At 45.4% G+C, this 19085-nt stretch overlaps 1 protein-coding gene across 2 annotated transcripts in view; it reads left to right on the forward strand.

Annotated features, from left to right (window-relative positions):
* Positions 1 to 917: 917 nt before the first annotated feature.
* IL1RAPL2 (interleukin 1 receptor accessory protein like 2) overlaps positions 918 to 19085 on the forward strand; it is a 583205-nt gene continuing 565037 nt past the window's right edge. Inside the window, exons 1-2 of one of the 2 annotated variants that reach the window (XM_069942945.1) lie at positions 918 to 956; positions 1852 to 2774. The gene's annotated coding sequence lies outside the window, so the exon portion shown is untranslated. Of the gene's footprint in view, positions 957 to 1746; positions 2775 to 19085 lie in introns of those variants that run through there. The other variant, XM_069942944.1, reaches the window with a different exon arrangement.

Genomic DNA, 19085 nt, shown 5'->3' on the forward strand with positions numbered 1-19085 from the left:
TGCAGAACATCGCATAACAGTGCACTCACACACCCCTGACCCTGCAGAACATCGCATAACAGTGCACTCACACACCCCTGACTCTGCAGAACATCGCATAACAGTGCACTCACACACCCCTGACCCTGCAGAACATTGCATAACAGTGCACTCACACACCCCTGACCCTGCAGAACATTGCATAACAGTGCACTCTTACACCCCTGACCCTGCAGAATATTGCATAACAGTGCACTCACACACCCCTGACCCTGCAGAACATTGCATAACAGTGCACTCACACACCCCTGACCCTGCAGAACATTGCATAACAGTGCACTCTTACACCCCTGACCCTGCAGAATATCACATAACAGTGCACCCACACACCCTGACCCTGCAAAACATCGCATAACAGTGCACCCACACACCCTGACCCTGCAGAACATTGCATAACAGCGCACCTGCACACCCCTGACCTGCAGAACATCACACACACACACCGCTGACCTGCAGAACATCACACACACACACATACTGCTGACCTGCAGAACATCACACCCACACACCCCTGACCTGCAGAACATCACACCCACACACCCCGGACCTGCAGAACATAACACCCACACACCCCTGACCTGCAGACCATCACACCCACACACCTCTGACCTGCAGAACATCACACCCACACACCCCTGACCTGCAGAACATCACTCCCACACACCCCTGACCTGCAGAACATCACACCCACACCCACCTGACCTGCAGAACATCACACCCACACACCCCTGACCTGCAGAACAGAGCCCTCAGTGTGGCTTACCTCCTGCTGAACCGGGAAACCAGCTGCCTCATAGAAAGCCTAGCAGAGGAAGATAGCTCCTCCCACACTGGTCACATGGCCAAGACGTCATCAAAGGTCCTTTACACCTCCCTCTGGACACTCTGTTCTAGTTTCTACCATGATCCTGCTGTGGGTGAGGGGATTTCTACACTGTCTGCCCGGGAGGACATGAGGGTGCTGGTGGTATGTGAGCACGGAGGGGCAGCGCTCCGAGGCCACCAGGAGAACAGGAGCCTGTAGTAATTTTTTTTTCTTTTGAAATTGCGCCCCCTGTAACCACTAGATGTTGCCCTAGGCCATCGCCTACCCTGGCCTACCCTTTGTCCCGGCCCTGCTCTGTACAGTGGTTTTTTATTTAGTAGCAGTACTGGTATTGTTCAGTCATTAAGCAGTGCTAGTGTGGTGGTATGGTGGTATTACTGTGGGGGCTATACACTACGAGGGGGCTATACTGTGTGAGGCTATACACTATGGGGGAGATTTATCAAACATGGTGTAAAGTGAAACTGGCTCAGTTACCCCTAGCAACCAATCAGATTCCACCTTTCATTCCTCACAGACTCTTAGGAAAATGAAAGGTGGAATCTGATTGGTTGCTAGGGACAACTCAGCCAGTTTCTCCCTGTGTGTATATATTTGCCATCTCTACCTCGGGCACCAAAACTCTTTCTTCCGGCCCTGCCGGCCAGTGCTTGGGAATAGATCGGTGTATTCATGTAAAAAACAAAAAGCAATGTACTAGTGGTACATTTGCTTTAAGTGATTCTCTGAAATATTTTTACCCTTCACCATCTACTGTACCCAGTAGATAACCAGTTATCATTGTTACATACTTCTTTTTTATATACAGTAAAGTCCTTTAGGATGACCTTCCAAATTTGCACTTTAACCTGCTCTGGAGTGATGATGATGATGATGATATACTCCAGATATGAGTCATTTGGAGTCGTGCCATTCTATTAATGAATATCAGTCTTTAAAATATCAATATTTTAAGAGTCCATGACATTACTGACCTTCCTCTACAGAAGTTGTTCCAATCAAATGAAGCAGCTCAGCCCCTCTCTGTGCAGATTTGCATCTCAGCGCAATAGGCATACATTGTGGATGAAGCAGCCCTCATCACCTCTATGATTGGAGCTCCCAGCAGCAATCTTATAATAAACTCTGGGAATGGGAAACATTGCATGCTACTGACTTAGTGATTACTAATGATAATCTATTTGCTGTAGCAGACCTGTGTGTCTCTGGGATGATTGCAGCAATATGTCACTGTAACTTTAAGCAGAATGTGAGTATATGAAGCATATTGAGCCCTCCCCTCTGTGCTAAGCATTGGACTGCAGGCAGCTTGTCCATCAGGCAGGGGAACTGAGCTCCTGCAATAGAAGAAGGCAGCAGTCTGCAGCTCTCACTATCATCAATACAGCAGTAGCAGCAGCTGTGCCTGGGACCTGAGCACCTTCCCCAGCATGCAATCATCTGCAGCCTCCTAACTCCTGGATCTTCTCTGCTATGTGGATTGTTCCTTCAGAGCTGAACCTTATTACACTTTGTCAGAGGGATTTACAACCCAACACGTGTCTGCAGGCTACACACATGACTTCCATGTGCATTGACTGCTGCAGCTCTGGACCCTCTTCATTTTTATTAAGATCAAGTGTTTGAGCTGACTTCTCAGGGACATGGTTTACTGCTCCTCTGGATTAATGTGGCTTTAGGTGAGCAACATTTTGCTGTGTGACTTGGATGAGGTACAGAGTTGTCAAGGGGAGAAGACTTTATAACTGGATGCAAAAAAAGTTACAGAGGTTGTGTGAGAAGGGGAATTAAGTAAGAAATATACATTGCTGCCTCATCCTACAGATCTGGAAAGGAGCTATAAGCAAATGTGTGGGATTGCTGGAGTGCTGGCTCTTCTTATCCTGAATACAGTTCATGGAAGATTTAGGTAAGATTCTTCTATTTACAAACATTGGCACTCTAGGGGGATTGTATACATAAGAGTTCTGCAGCAGCATTGGTTGTCTAAAAGTGATAGCAGAATTCTAGTCAAAGTTATGGATGTGGTGCACTGGGAATGACACAAGTTTATTCTCATCTGTCTCCCCTGCCCTATGTGATTATCCCAGTCCTGTTTGTAGGTAGAGAGTGCTTTTTGTACCCCCCTCTTTAAGAAGGCTTATTCAGCAAGGTAGGGGTTAAAGCTTACTTTTTTTTTTTTTTTTTTTTTGCACAATTTGACCTAAAAGTTCTTACAATGCAAATTGCACTACTAAAAAACAAGAAGATCTCCCGGATAGTTATAAATCATTGTCACCGTTTATTGACACCTTTTTTCCTCTTTTGATTGATAGTTGACAGTAATTGTGACAAAGATTTAGCAGTCGGATGAATTATGAACAATAAATGTCTGTGAGGCTCATTGAAGATACCGAATGTGGGTTTTTACGTGTGATGATCGAGCGCAAACCAAGCTGTGTGCATTGTTCTCGTGAATTGTTTCGGTTATGGATTACACATTCACTTTCTAATAAATTGGAGAAGTGAGAAGAATATTGGATGGTTTATCATTACAAGTGGTTATAGCTATGGGCAGACGTACTGAATGCTAAAGTGTAATAGGCAGAAGCAGGATCCTCACGTGATTTTTACATAAAGCAGTGAACCATCATGTTGTCACCTGTGTTCATGTTTGTCATCACAGTGGGATATATGGGACCATGTGATAGATATATATCCAAACATACATTTAGATTGGGAGCCCTCATGGGGGACAGGGACCGATTTGAACGATGTGAAATGCTACGGAATAAGTTAGCGCTATATAAAGAAATCAATATTATATAAAGTTATATTATAGCGGTAACATAAGGCGGTATTCATTTTATATCTTTTGCATTAACCTCAATGACACTGTACGTCATAAAATATTAAGGTAACACAGAGAATTTATGTTAGGGCTTAGATTTATTTACATGGCTATATTCATGCTCTGTCTGTGTTCCTGTCAGTTTTTTTTTTGGCTCCAGATATTGTGATTTAGAAGTTCTTCCTCTTTTCATCCTCTGCAGAGGTTTTTAGGAGAGGAACGTGAATGGGAGTATGAACCACAAAGACTTATATAGAAATAGCCCCCCCCCCCACCCCCACCATGGTGTACCCTATGTACCAAATTACTTGTAAGTTGCAGAAATCTGTGTGTCCCTATACTCTGTATTTTATGGATGTGCCGGCACTCTGCTGTCTGGTACAGTATAGTAGTAAAGCGTCTCTGTGAGATGCTCTATTAGCAGTGTTTCTAGGGAAGAGTACCCCCATAGTATGACATGCATGGAATTAGTGAGAAAAAATGTCTTCCGTATAAATCAAAAGTAAATTCTGGCATGTTTATTCCAAATCTATAAAACATAGATTTGTAATACATCTGTTAACCTTTTTTTGTCTGTATTGCAGTCCATCTTTGTATCCCAATTTTAAAACATAGAAACAAGTAGACACCACAGAAGGAAGAAGGAAAGTTCTAAGAATAGTTCTCCTCTTTAATTTTTTCACTTAGAAGTTTTTAAAAGAAAAAAATTGTCCATTATATACTTGAAGAATTATCCATACCTGTGCATCCTTAAATGACAATAAACTGACTACCTGCAGCTGCCAGTAGAGGGAGCTTATTGCATACTCCTATCATTGAGTTTAAAGTGTAAAGGCAAGCTCCTATTCTCTCTAGTGGTAGTTATTGTAGTGTTGTCTTTTAGTGCTGGAAATTTTAAAGAATATTCTGTAAAAGATTGCTTCACCACTGTAAGGAGTTGCTAAGAAATTATCAGAAGATTTTAAAACCTACTAAGGTTCAGAAACAACAACAAAAAAAGTTAAGGGTTAAGTTTTTTTTCTGGGCATATGTTATTGATAACCTATTATTGTCTGATAAGTAGGTTGCTGACATCGGACACTTACACCGATCACCTTTTTGGCAGATCCACAATTCTGGCATATACACAGTTGAGTGATGGATTGGGTTCATTGTGTAATGGTGTTGCTGGGTTTCTGCAGAACAGCTCCTATTGAAGTGAATGAATTTTGCGCTGTTGTAACCTGGCACAACCATACCAAGGCTTCTCGCTCCATACATTGTCTACGTCCAGCAGTGCAGGACAGCTGATGAGTGAGGGATACCAGATGTGGCACCCCACCGATCAGCTGTTGATGGCCTATCCTGTGGATAGACCATCAATTATTTAAAGGGAACCAATTGGGTCGATATGGTTCCCTGAACTGCTGTATACCGCTCCTGCAGCAGCCGCGGCACGTACCGGCCGCGGCTGCAGCAGTAGCTGTATACCCGAATAAAAGGACTTTGACCCCCCCCCCGGGCACATGACAGGCAGCGGCGGGAAAGTAGTCATCTTGGCCACTCCCCGCACGCTCCGTGGGATGATTGACAGGCAGAGAAGCCAGTAAAAGACCTCTCTGCCTGTCACTCTCCGAGCACGCTGACAGGCAGAGCGCAGTGACTGGATATGGGCGGGGAGCTGCTCAGAAGACTACTTCCCCACCACTGCCTGTCACGGGCCTGGTGGATTAAAGTTCTTTTTTTCGGGTATATAGCTACTGCTGCAGCCCGGCTGGTACGTGCTGCGGCTGCTGCAAAAGTGGAATACAGCAGTTCAGGGAACCATATCAGCCAGATTGGGCTGATTGGTTCCCTTTAAGTATTTTCTAGTGCTACAGAATAAGCACAAGTCCTGTTGTTTGTTCTGGTTGTAGCTGGTGATCGGCTGTACGTTCTTAAGAGTTTTCTGATTAAGTAAAATCCATGTTTTACTATAGACTAACAGTCTGCTCCATACTGATTTCTGAGTCTGCTGCCTTCTGCTCGAGGTACAGAAAACTGTATGTGAGCTGTTCTCTCCGCCTCGTTCTGAACTCTGTTTCTTACTCCCATCAGGGACGCTCGTGTAAACAGCTTCCCTGGCAGGTTATCCAGTGCTACACAAGACATAGCCACTTTATACCAGAGACAGCCCCTCTCTTGTCTCCAGTTTGGGTGGGGCTTTGTAACTCAGTTCCAGTAAAGTGAATGGAGCTTTATTGCAAACCACATATAAACTGGAGAGACAAGAGAGGTGCTATCTATGGAAGAAAGTGGCCATGTTTTTTCTACTGCTGGATAACCCCTTAATCAGGGAAGTAAAAAGCCATAGTAAATCTGCTCCAAACTAGCAGTAGCAGGTCTGCATGATTTAAAGTGTACCTGTCATTCTAAAAAACTTTTGACCTGTCACAGAGATATGTCAAAAGTTTTGATCAGTCCGGGCCTGAGTGCTCAGCCTCGGACCAATCAGTAGATATAGCAGGGAGAAGATGCGCTGCAGCACGTCCACTCTCCGCTCTGAATTTTAAGGAAGAGTCTGACTTATAATGGGCTTCTATGGAGCCTGACTCTTTTTTCTTTTTTTTTTTTTTTTTTTTAAAACTCAGAGCAGGGAGAGGACGTGCTCCTGCGGTCCTCTCCCCGCTCCATCTCCTCATCAGTACGGGTCTGAACACTCAGACCTGGACCAATCAAAACTTTTGACTTGTCTCTATGACGTGTCAAAAGTTTTTCATAATGACAGGTACACTTTAATGTTGAAAACCTGCAACATTTCTGCTGTGCATGGGTATATCCTATGACTGAATTCACAAGCAGCAGATTTGTGGAAGTAAAATTGGTACTGATCTCATGGAGGTTGCGACAAGCGCATACATTTCTGCAAGCCCAATTCATATAAATGGGAAAATCACATTTCATCAATAATTCTGACTCGCACATATATGCACTAATGATCTACAGCCCTCGTCCAACATATGTTTTTAGCTAGTAGAACACATGCTAAATTTACAGGGTCCTGACAGATGGCCACATGGTGTTCTTTTGGCATCTACTAGATATGTATATATATATATATATATATATATATATATATAAATTACCCTTTTTTTAAAAAAAAAATTGTATCGGAGAGTATATTCTGATGTGTTTTTCTATGCAGAGATGTCCAGCAAGATCTCAACAAAAATCGTATGGTAGGCATTTTTTTAGGTATGTTAATCACTTTAGCATAAGGGTGACATGTGCCTTTGTGTGCATATATATTGTGTAAAGAAGATATTTGTTTTGCTAACAATTGGTGAGTGCCACGACTATACTTTGTTGGAGTATATCACACTGGACTGTTTACCTTACATGTTGAGCACCACCTGGTGCCTTTATACTGGGTGTGCCATTTTAAGGAGTACTCCAACAGAAGGTGAAAAAAGCGCAATCTACCCTAAAGCCACCTTGCTGTGCCGGCACACTCTCTCTGTACCAATGCAACTCAGAGGGCTCATGCCCTAGATGTTGTAGGACCCTTGCAACACCCCTGCCTACATCACTCCTGACTGTTGCTCACCCAAAGCTGTTATAGTGCATCTAATTTCACTTCAGGCTATTGCACAATGAAGTTGCAGCACCTGCTGCATTTACTCAGTCTGCACTTCATGGTATAATAAAGGCCTATGGGGTCACATACCCGCAGCGGAATTTTCATTCCGCTGCAGATATGTGACCTGGCCCCTTTAACACCCAGCCGCCCGCAGCCCCGGCCTGAAGCATACATTACCTGCTCTTTGCCGCGGCTGTGTGAAGCTCTTGGCTCCCCTCGTTTATCAGCCAATCAATGCTTCCGTGCACTGATTGGCTGATGATGAGCGAGGGGAGCCGGGAGCTTCACACAGCCGCGCCGCCGAGCAGGTGACGTATGCTCCGGGCTAGGGGCTGCCCTGGAGCATACATCTCCTGCTTGCTTCGGAGCCTCCTGGCATCTCCCAGCGGTCAGCCAATCAGTGTACTGCGGCCGGGCAGCGCACTGATTGGCTGACCACCGGGAGATGCTGGGAGGCCCCGAAGAAAGCAGGAGCTTGGAGCAAGTGATGTATGCTCAGGGCCGGGGCTGCTGGCGGCGGGGGATTAAAGGGGCCGGGTTACTTATATGTAACCCCATAGACCTTTACACTACAAGGACCTGCAGCGGATTTTGCTGCAAACCTGCAGCGTGAAATACGCTGTGGCTCCGGTACGTGTGAAGGCACCCTGAATGTCCAACTAATAATATATATTTATCTGTGTTTATGACAGGGAGATGTTTATGTAGGCTGGAGGGTCTGGTCTGAGATGGTGACATCACATGGGGGTGGGGCTACAGCTCAAACACAAGATACAGCCAATTATTGTGACATCACAAAATAAATCCTTGTCTATGGAGAGAGTGAGGAGCTGGGTAGCTGTAGACAATACACATTTTGTAGTTCTTCTGATTTCTATTCCCTTTAAGGGGTGAATCATGCGAAACCACATTGAAGGCAGTACAATTATTGATTACAGTGTATTCAAAAGTTATATGTCTTGGGTTGATAAATTTTATTAACATATAATTTTCTTATATTGGATAACCCCTATAAGTTATTACCAGGATTCTACCTGCCCAGATTTATTTTTCTAATCGCATTGATCAATTGGAGCATATCTAGTTCTCCGCTAGTTTGGACATAATCCATTTAGGGTTATTTATTGTATTTTGACATCTGTGTTTCATTTTTATAGCCGCCCTGTGAAGGATGCTGTTTTTGCTTGAGATTGCTGACATTTTAACTTCCTTGCACACACAGCTGCTGTGATTTAAGAATGTTACGAGGTGCACAACACTGAAGTAAATCAAACTTTACCCAGGCGCTAAGACAAGGAGTCATTTCATCCAAGTCTTCATGGTTGGCCTGCTCTACAGATTTCTTCTCGGGCAACAAAATGCAATTATTTGGGGCTCAATCAGTTCTAAAGTTTTGTTCTGGATGAAACATTTGAAGAGTCAAACATAGATTCTGTTTACCTATAGTTCCAGAAGGTTGGAGATTTGTTTACAGTTGTGAGCTTAAGGCCTATTCATATACTGCTTTCTATTGGAATAGACTCTGAAATATTGGCAGAATGGAACTCATGCACAGAGAAATTGGCATATAACTATACAATGTATAATTTACAGATTCGGCTCTGAAATTCTGCAGGGAACCTCCGACCACGGACTGCCCGCCAAATCCCTCTATGTCTTTGAATGGGAGGGCTTGTGCACCGCCGATATGTCAATTCTTTGAGTGGAGAGGTGCGCAGAGGCATGCAAGCCCTCCCATTCAAAGACATAGAAGGGATTCGCGCACAGAGGTTCCCGACAGAATCTTTGCGCCGAATCTGTAGTGTGTATGGGCCCTAAAGGTATGTGCACAGTATGAAATATCCATGGAGACTTCAAGCGGAAGTTCCACCCGTCCCATAGACTCAATGATATTTGCCAACGAACTCCACCGCACACCCAAAGAATTGACATATCCATTCTTTTGGCGGATGGGGGAATTCGCCGGGAAATATCATTGAGTTCATGGGACGGGCGGAACGTCAATGGGAGGCCGCGCGACACAGTTGACTTGAAGCCTCCACGGATATTCTGTAGAAAGGCTCCCTGTTTGGAGCAGAAACGTTACATACATGAAGAAATAAATGTAAACTTTTTTTGCAGTTTTGGATGGCAGCTGTTCATTTATTGGATACTGATTGTTCAGCATCACTTGATAACTCTACATAGTGCTGCTTTTTTATTCTGTATGTGATGTTGTTTGCTGGTAGTAAGCTCTCATAGACCAGTTGCATTTCGTATGACTTGTACAGTATACGATCCATTATTTTTAAAGCAGTTGTTGTTATAAATTTTCCCATTTTGCTTTGTCACAGAAAGGTGGCTCTTTAGAATGAACACGTAGAGTAGCAATTGAGGGTTTCCTGCCAGAAAACCACATGGGCCCACTGCTTGAAATGTCATTCTAGTATTGACTCGAGCATTGATTCCTCTGCATGAATGACACTGCTGTTTGGATGAAAAGAGTTTATATATTGGATAAGCTCCGAATTTGTAGTTATCAGATATGACCAATATTTAAGGGTTTTGGTCAGTATTTCCAAAATCTCAGTAGTGTTCCCTATAGTGGGCACATTTTGCTTGACCATGGAGCATTTGCAGGCTGTCTGAATTAAACCATTTGATGAATTCTACCAGATAGCAAGTCAATTCTACTCCTTTATCAATAAAGTAAGTTAGATCACAGATTCATTGTGAGGAAACAGACATCAATATCTGTGTTTCTTGTTTAAAGATTCTTTAACATGGCATGAATTGAATTGTAGTGGCTTTCCGATATATAGATGTGTAGTGCTCCCGGTAATGTAACATTCCTTACTATTTATAGGATTACAGGCTGCCATTAACCCATTATATAGCTTGTAATGGGGATACAGAATGCAGGCTGCTAAAAAACATGCTGTAGCCTGCTGCCATCCTGGCTGAAAAAGTGCAACATCACATCTGTGTTTAACTGCTAGTGCAGGGATGGGAAACTTCAGGACCCCAACTGAATCAAGATACAATTTCCACCATGCCTAGTTAACTAAAGCTGTTGTAATTGTGCAACAGCAAGGCCGTACGGCCAGTGTCGGACTGGCCCACCAGAGGATCCTGCTGTTTCTCATTGGTTCTTCATTGCTGGGCCCCCAGGATCATTTTCTCTGGTGGGCCCCAAGTACCTCAGTCCGACACTGTGCACGCCTATGATTTCATATGGACAAAATTGGTTAAATGTGTTGTTGTCATTATACTGTACAAAAAACATGTGACAAGTTTTGATTGGTATCTAGGTGGCGGGACTGATTTCTAGATAAAGCTGGGAGAAGTGTGAGGCTGCATTCTTGATTTCCTGGCTTAGGGTCCTATTCCACGGGCCAAGGAGGGCCCGATCAACGATGTAAACGAGCGGTGATCTGCTAGATCACCGCTCGTTTACTGGGCCTATTCCACGGCCCGATGATCGTTAAGCGCGGGCTGCAAGGACGACCGGCGGTGCGCGGCGGGCGGCCGACGATTTGACAGGCTTCAGCATCATACATTACCTGTCAGGTCTTCTCAGCGCTGTCTTCATCCCCGGGTCCCGCGTGCTCTATCTTCAGAATGGCCGGTCAGCTGACCAGCCAAACTCAGCCAATCACAGACCGCGGTGGTCCCGGCCTGTGATTGGCTGAGCGCTCTGTCAGCTGACCGGCCATTCTGAAGATAGAGCGCGCAGGACCCAGGGGTTGATGACCTGACAGGTAATGTATGATGCTGCAGCCTGTCAAATCGTCGGTCGCCTGCCGCGCACCGCTATTCAACCATAGCGATGCTCGGTGGGGGAACGATGATTTAAGGTCTGGCCCTAAATGAACGATCAGCCAATGACACGATCATCGGCTGATCGTTCTTTCTATTTCACCAAACGATAATCGGCCGAATCAGGCCAAAGGGGTCTGATTATCGTTACTGTGGAATAGGGCCCTTACTGCATGTTCCAGCTTGTTGCAAGAGACAGGCTCCATTGTCGAGAGTGTGCTCCATTAGAGTCCCTATGTCGAGATATATTCACTAAAGGCAGTGCTCCTAGTAGAGGCCTCTGTACATTTCCAAGCATGTAGGGGGCAGAGTGGCTCCTGACTTAGAAGCCATACAACCTCTGTATACAGATTTCTGCATGGGAACAGATTCTTCTCTCTTATTATAGGCTTGGTTAACATCAGCTGGTCATTGGAGCAAAACAACTAAAACAATTCCAGCAGATCAATTACATGGCCGACACCATTGTCCCCCAACAGATCACATTGGCTTTTAAAGGACTTTAGGTGTATGTTATGTATCTCAACAGAATAATGTGGCATGGTGCACTGTTATGTCAGGTGTGATTGCAGCCTAAAGCTTTAAAGCGAATGTACCACCTGTACATTTGCTTTAAGTTCTTCACATGATTAGAACGGCGCCGGCGTGGGAAAGCCAGTGGCGTGGTTTAGAATCTATGGAGCCGCGTCCTAGAGGGGCAGGGGTTTCCTCCCACTGGGGGTGGGCTTGCCCACCTCCAGTGCTTCAACCTCGGCCGGTGCCCAGGAATAGAATAGCGGCATCTACGAGAACCGTGCTGCGGTTCAAAAAAAGGACTGCGGCATCGGCTTCCCCGCGGCAGTGCCGTTCTATCCATGTGAAAAACTGAAAGCAAATGTACAGCTGGTACATTCACTTTAAGCCCAAATATTATTCTCATCTCAAGTAAGCTTGGTGGGCAGATGGGTATAGTCTATACAGTGATTTGTTCACTGCTTTACCAGCTCTTGGGCATCTCTGTGCAGGCTTGAATAATTCTACAATCCCTCCTGTGAGACTGACAGGTGTTGTTGCTGCTGTCATCTGGGGAACCCCATTTCTCCAGGGAAGCCTAGAACGCTGCTATATGCTATTTGTCTGAATGTGGATCCTATCTTGGATGAACTAAAGACACTCAAGTGGGGATTTTACGGCAAATGCTGCACTGTACTAGTCTGTCATGTCCTTATTCTGGCCAATTATTCCAATAGCTCCCAGTGTCCGTCTGGATATAATGACACGACTTGTGACACAGTAGGGAAGTTGTAACGTGCGTTTAATAAAGCAAGATAAAAGCCTTTCCTATTGTTCTTTTACTCGCTTTTCACATCAACAGAAGAGAATGCATTTCTATATTTTGCATCTCTGAATTTCTGTTTTAGCGGAAAGACAAAAGCCAAATTAAAGGGTTTCCTGGCAGAAGATAAAGACATCCCAATTAGCAGTGACCAAAATGAGCTCGCGTTTTCTAGAATATTCCATGTAGACACAGCCAGTGTTTATACACATTGTCTACGGGCATAGATCCCTAAAGTCATATACATTGTGCATGAAGGAGAGATAAGGAAACAATCTTGCACCTGTAATAATTGTTTGAGGACCTAGTAGTACACTTGGAGAAATGGATCAATGTAATTTGTTCTGCACTTGTTTCTGCCATTGCACATGTTGAACACTACATCAGTCTTCAACAGTAGAGTGCCTGTCTTATACGGACATGGAGAGAAGGAGATGCTGGACCTCACACCTATGGCTGACACTAATGCCTCTCGGCTACATTTAAAAACCAACGCCAGGTTGTTGGTATATAATTTGATCAAACCATATTGCCTCATGTACCACGTGCAGGTCCCCTGGTTCACATGAGTCCCTACGCTAACTCCACACTGTGTCGATCAGCCAACCCAGCAAAGCGTGCACAAGCAGGGAAGGGGGGCCATAGAATGGCCCTGCAACCCCAATGTCACAGGACCAAACCCCAAGGGCCCGCTCAAATCCAGCAGGCACCACCGGCAGAGAAAGCTGCCACCAAGCAAGACAAGTGTGAATATGGTCTTACTACTCACCATTACTCCTGCCGGTAGAATGGGAAGAATAGGAGGTACTTGCCATGTGTGCACAGGTGCCTCCTGCTAATTGGGGTCACATGGGTCTTATAAGGAGGAGTGCTAACTACTCAGAAAAGAGAGAAAAGTAAAATACGGACATGGAGAGAAGGAGCTGCTGCACCTCACACCTATGGCTGACACTAATGCCTCTCGGCTACATTTAAAAACCAACGCCAGGATGTTGATATATAATCTGATCAAACCATGTTGCCTCATGTTCACTTGAATATCAGCCATAGGTGTGAGGTGCAGCAGCTCCTTTCTCTCCATGTCGTATTTTACAGTCTTGTCTGTCTTGTTGATAGGCATGAGTAGAGTGCCTGTCTTGTTGATAGGCATGAGTAGAGTGCCTGTCTTGTTGATAGGCATGAGTAGAGTGCCTGTCTTGTTGATAGGCATGAGTAGGGTGCCTGTCTTGTTGTTAGGCATGCGTAGGGTGCCTGTCTTGTTGTTAGGCATGCGTAGGGTGCCTGTCTTGTTGTTAGGCATGCGTAGGGTGCCTGTCTTGTTGTTAGGCGTGCGTAGGGTGCCTGTCTTGTTGTTAGGCGTGAGTAGAGAGCCTGTCTTGTTGTTAGGCGTGAGTAGAGTGCCTGTCTTGTTGTTAGGCAAAAGAGGAGCCCGTGGAGCCTCATTGAAAAGTCTCAAAACACAGGACTAGCCGGATATCCCTCCGGGAAGGACCCAGCTAAGGGGCAGCTCCTGTTAGGAAACCACCAAAACCACCCTATTAAGTGGCCCTATAAGTCAATGTTATGACAAGGGATAAACCAAGGCTAGGTAACCATCCACATACAGCTGTTTTGGGGTGTTGCCCCTCATCAGTGTGGAGCAGGATTCTGGCTAGGTGGGAGCAATGCCTAGTAGAGCCATAACAGAAACAGATTGCTGAACTCAGGGAGACCAGCTAAAGACAACACTGCCGGCTGCTAGTGAAAAGGCTCAATGCAATGAAGTCCTAGGTGCATTGTCTTGTTGTTAGGCATGAGTAGAGTGCCTGTCTTGTTGATAGGCATGAGTAGAGTGCCTGTCTTGTTGATAGGCATGAGTAGAGTGCCTGTCTTGTTGATAGGCATGAGTAGAGTGCCTGTCTTGTTAAGTCAGTTGTAGTTCTCCTCAGTCCCACCTTGTTAATTTTGAGCCCATTATTACACAATTATGTTTGTATATTGTATCTTTATTGGGGCTGGAGCTCCATTTTCTCCAAATTCAGTATGTAGACATAGGGTGAAATCTATCAAACATGGTGTTAAGTGAAACTGTCTCAGTTGCCCCTAGCAACCAATCAGATTCCACTTTTCATTCCTCACAGACTCTTTGGAAAATGAAAGGTGGAATCTGATTGGTTGCTAGGGGCAACTGAGCCAGATTTACTTTACACCATGTTTTTTATAAATCTCCCCCACAGAGTCAAAGAGGGCGCCTAAAAGGGGTTTTACCACCTTGGACATGTATCCCTTATCCACAGGATATGTGACTGATAGCAAGAAGTCTGACAGCTTGAAACTCTGCAATCTTAAGAAACTCTTGAAACTACTATCTGAATAGAGTGCAGACTCGACTGTTCTCTTCATAGTCTATGAAAATGACAGATACTGTAGTCATATACAGCACTTGGTCATGTTTGGCACCCATACAGTAGGCTACGAATGGAGAGCTCTCCCTTTGTCAAGATCATAGGGGGTTCAACGCTTGGACCACTTGTAATCGGCAATGATCCTGTAGATTAGGGATAAGTTTTAAGGTGGTAAAACCCTTTAAAGGTGGCATTTGGGTCTCAGTGCCCCATTGATAGAGCTGCACTAGTAGTCACCAGCAATTTCAGTGTGCAGTTATTACCCCCCAAAAATACCTCCTACCATGACCAGAATGTAAATTAGGGCAATGAATAGCCTAGTACAAGCCCTAGGCTGTCATGACAACGCATTAGTTCTCTGTTATCACGTCACAGGGAGCTGACCCTTCCCTCCATATCACCAATGATACACACTTACATTGAGTAAATGCAGCGGTCTAATTGAAAACAACGGCTTCTTGTCATAAAATGTAAATTGTGTTAACATAGCCTTAGATTGTGTTCACTCAGTGGCTAAATATGACATTGTGAAGCTGCTTGATAATTTGTGGCAAAAATCTGGATTTGAATGTTTGACATTGATTTTGTGCTTATTTTAATCATCTTATTCCCTTCATGGAAATAACTAAAATCCGCAGAATTTTCACCAAAGGTTTTGGATTTGAAAGATTGGATGGGATTATGGAAAACATTGTTGACAATATTGTTCTGTACTTTTGTTTACCCCAACGCCCTATGACAGCACCCCTGGAGAGGACCTCCCACCGCAGGACAGGAAACCTGAGAATATAAAACCTTGACACACCTCTCCAGCCTCAGTTCAGGTTTCCTGTCCGTGCGGAAGGGAGGTCTGAGAAGACGCTCCCCTTATGGGAGCAAGAAGATGAAATTTTGACACCTTGCAGGCCGCAGACCCTCCATCTGCATTGCACAGTGAGGTTACCTGCAGGCATAAGACTCTCGCTGGAGCAGCCTGGAAGTCTGGTGGGGGAGCTCGCCGGATGTCCACCTCGCTCCGGACCATGAGAACCGCACAAGCAATCCCCAGGGGTAGCGGGGTCTCATGGTGGAACGCCGGCATCCGTGCGTGTCGGCTTCCGGTTTCCCTGGGTGTGACGTCAGGACGCATGCGTGCGTGAGTACGCTGGCGTAGTGACGTCCGGCGCGCTCTGATGACGTTTCCGGCCGGGACGCGTCTCTTCCGGCGGAACGCCCAGGACTCTGCTATTCGAAACCCGGGAGCGGGAGCTGGCGTCCGTAGCCTCGTGCGTCCAGTGGCTTGAGACCCCCATCAGCCGGCCCGTGCTACAGCTACAAATCTACCTGGTACACCTCCCGCAGTGATGTCTGAACCTACTGGAGGGGACAAAGGACGCCATGAAAAGAGGAAGACCTCTAGTCCGGTACCAGTGAAGACCTGGGGTGGTGAGAGGTCATGTTTATTTTACTTATTTTAATGAGGTGTTTCTTGCTGTTTATGTTGTAGAAATCACCAGCAAGTGCTAAGTCCTCTAGTAAAGAGAGACATCGCCGCAGAGAATGTGGTGAATGCAGGAAGGAGCTTAAGGAAGATTATAATAGATCCGTTTGCCCTGCATGTGTTGATAAGCTAGTGGCTCAAGAATCCTCTGTACTAGCAAATAGCATTAAACAGATGGTGAGAGATGAGATTAAAGCTTCTTTGGGTCAGCTAAGTTTGACCCCCCAGCAGGAGCAACCGGGTCCCTCAGACTCTCAGGAGGCTACCCCTGTCCCTTCGGTCACCTGGGTGGATTTAGAGGAAGGGGAAGTGGAACAACAGGCAGAAGAGGAGGAAGGTTCTTTGCCTAGTAATACATTATGCCCTGCTGAAGATACGGATCAGCTTATTAAGGCAATAAGACAGTCTATGAACATAGAGGAGGTCACACAGCCTAAGTCAGCAGAGGATGCCTTATATGAAGGTCTAGGACCTAAAAGGATCCGTACGTTTTCTCTCCATGCTAATATTAAGTCACTAATAAAGAAGGAGTGGGAGAACCCAGATAGGAAGTTTTTTATTCCACGCTTCTTTAAGAGGAAATATCCTTTCGAAGAAGAGGATTGCAAAGCATGGGAGAAAGCTCCGGCAGTGGACGCCCCGGTGGCCAAAATAGCCAAGAAAAACAGTCTGCCCTTTGAGGACCTTGGGTCACTGCCGGACCCGATGGACCGCAAGGCGGACCATTATAACCGCAAAACATGGGAGGCCTCCACCAGTGCCCTGAGGACTAATGTGGCGGCTACATGTGTTGCTAGATCCTTAAGGTTGTGGTTAGGAGATTTGAAAAACCAACTAATCAAGGAGAAGGCTCCAGCTAGGATTTTGGAAGATTTACCAACTCTATCCAAAGCTGCAGATTTTCTAGCGGATGCGTCAGTGGATTCGCTAAAAATGACTGCTAGGGCAGCAGCCCTGTCAAATTCCACTAGACGAGCAGTATGGCTGAAGTCATGGAAGGGGGATATAGCGTCAAAAGGCAAATTATGTTCTATACCTTGTGACGGTGAATCACTGTTTGGACCGGTGCTGGACTCTCTTCTAGAGAAAGCATCGGAAAAGAAAAAACAGTTCCCAGGGCAACAAAGAGCCCAAGAGTCCACTCAGGGGAAAAAACCATTTAAAAGGCCCTTTCGTGCTAGACAAGACGCCAATAGAAAATTTAGGGCCCCAGGGAAAGGGAAAGGTTTCCTTTTCTCAGGAAGGGACAAGCCCAAAGAGTCACAATGATATTCATCAGGTGGGAGGTCGTCTGTCCCATTTTGTCCCAGCCTGGAAGGAAATTTCCTCCAGTCCCTGGGTACTAAATACCATATCTTGGGGTCTGTTGTTGGAGTTCAACAACTTTCCCCCGGACAGATATCTTCCCACCAGATTAATTTCAGACCAAGAGAAACAGTCAGCACTAGAAACAGAAGTTCTTTCTTTAGTAAACAAAAATGTGATAATCCCCGTCCCTGTGAATCAACAGGGGAAGGGATTTTATTCCCCACTGTTCTTGGTGAAGAAACCGAACGGTACTTATCGAGTTATTATAAATCTAAAGGGACTCAATGCCCACCTGAAATACAAAAAATTTCGTATGGAAACTCTCAAATCAGCTATCCATCTTCTTTATCCAGGGTGCCTGATGGCGTCGATAGATTTAGAAGATGCGTACTATCACGTCCCTATCCATCCCTCACACCAAAAATATCTGAGGCTGGCAGTAAACATCAAGGGGCGGTGGTGCCACTTCCAATACAAAGCACTCCCGTTTGGGGTCTCTCAAGCCCCAAGGGTGTTCACGAAAGTAGTTGCGGATATGGCAGCCTTCATAAGGACCAAGAACATAGTCCTTATTCCATATCTGGACGACTTCCTGCTGGTGGCAGACTCATCGCAGACCCTGACGCTCCAAATACATCAGGCTTCGGCTATAATAAGGCAGCTTGGCTGGAATATCAACCTAAAAAAGTCCAACTTGATTCCTTCTCCCAGTTGTGTTTTTCTAGGATACCTGCTGGACTCAACATGTCAGATGACTTTTCTCCCGGAAATCAAGCAGCAGGTAATCAGGAACAGAGTGCAAATGCTGTTCTGGACATTCAGACCATCCTTAAGAGAGGCAATGTCTGTCTTAGGACTTTTGACATCCTGTATACCGGCGGTAAAATGGGCTCAGTCCAAATCGAGGGATCTACAACAGAACATCTTAACATCCTGGAAAGGAACCCAGGACACACTAGACCGGCCCCTTGTTCTATCCTCAAAAGCCAGATTATCTCTCCGCTGGTGGCTAAATCCGGACAATCTCTCTTCAGGGATCCATTGGTCCCCTCATCCAATAGCAAGAATTACAACAGATGCCAGCCCGTGGGGGTGGGGGGCTCACTTGGACAATCAAAACCACCAGGGGCGCTGGTCACCACAAACCAAGCACAGTTCTTCAAACTACAAGGAGTTACTGGCAATACAGTTAGCCCTAGAAAGTTTCCAGACTCAAGTCAGACACAAACATGTGGTAGTCTACTCAGACAACACGACAGCAGTGTCTTATGTGAATCGACAAGGGGGCACCAGATCCCAGACACTTTTGAATCTGTCCTCTCAAATTTTTTCCTTTGCAGAAGTAAACTTGGCTTCTCTTTCAGCAGTACACCTGAAAGGAAAGGAAAACAAGGTTGCGGATTTTCTCAGCAGGGTGCAGATAAAGCAGACAGAGTGGTCATTAAACGATCAAGTGTTCCATCTAATACTGAAGAGGTTCGGCACACCTTCAATAGACCTGTTTTCA

Source organism: Dendropsophus ebraccatus, chromosome 10, assembly GCF_027789765.1.
Source record: "Dendropsophus ebraccatus isolate aDenEbr1 chromosome 10, aDenEbr1.pat, whole genome shotgun sequence".
Classification (NCBI taxonomy): Eukaryota; Metazoa; Chordata; class Amphibia; order Anura; family Hylidae; genus Dendropsophus; species Dendropsophus ebraccatus.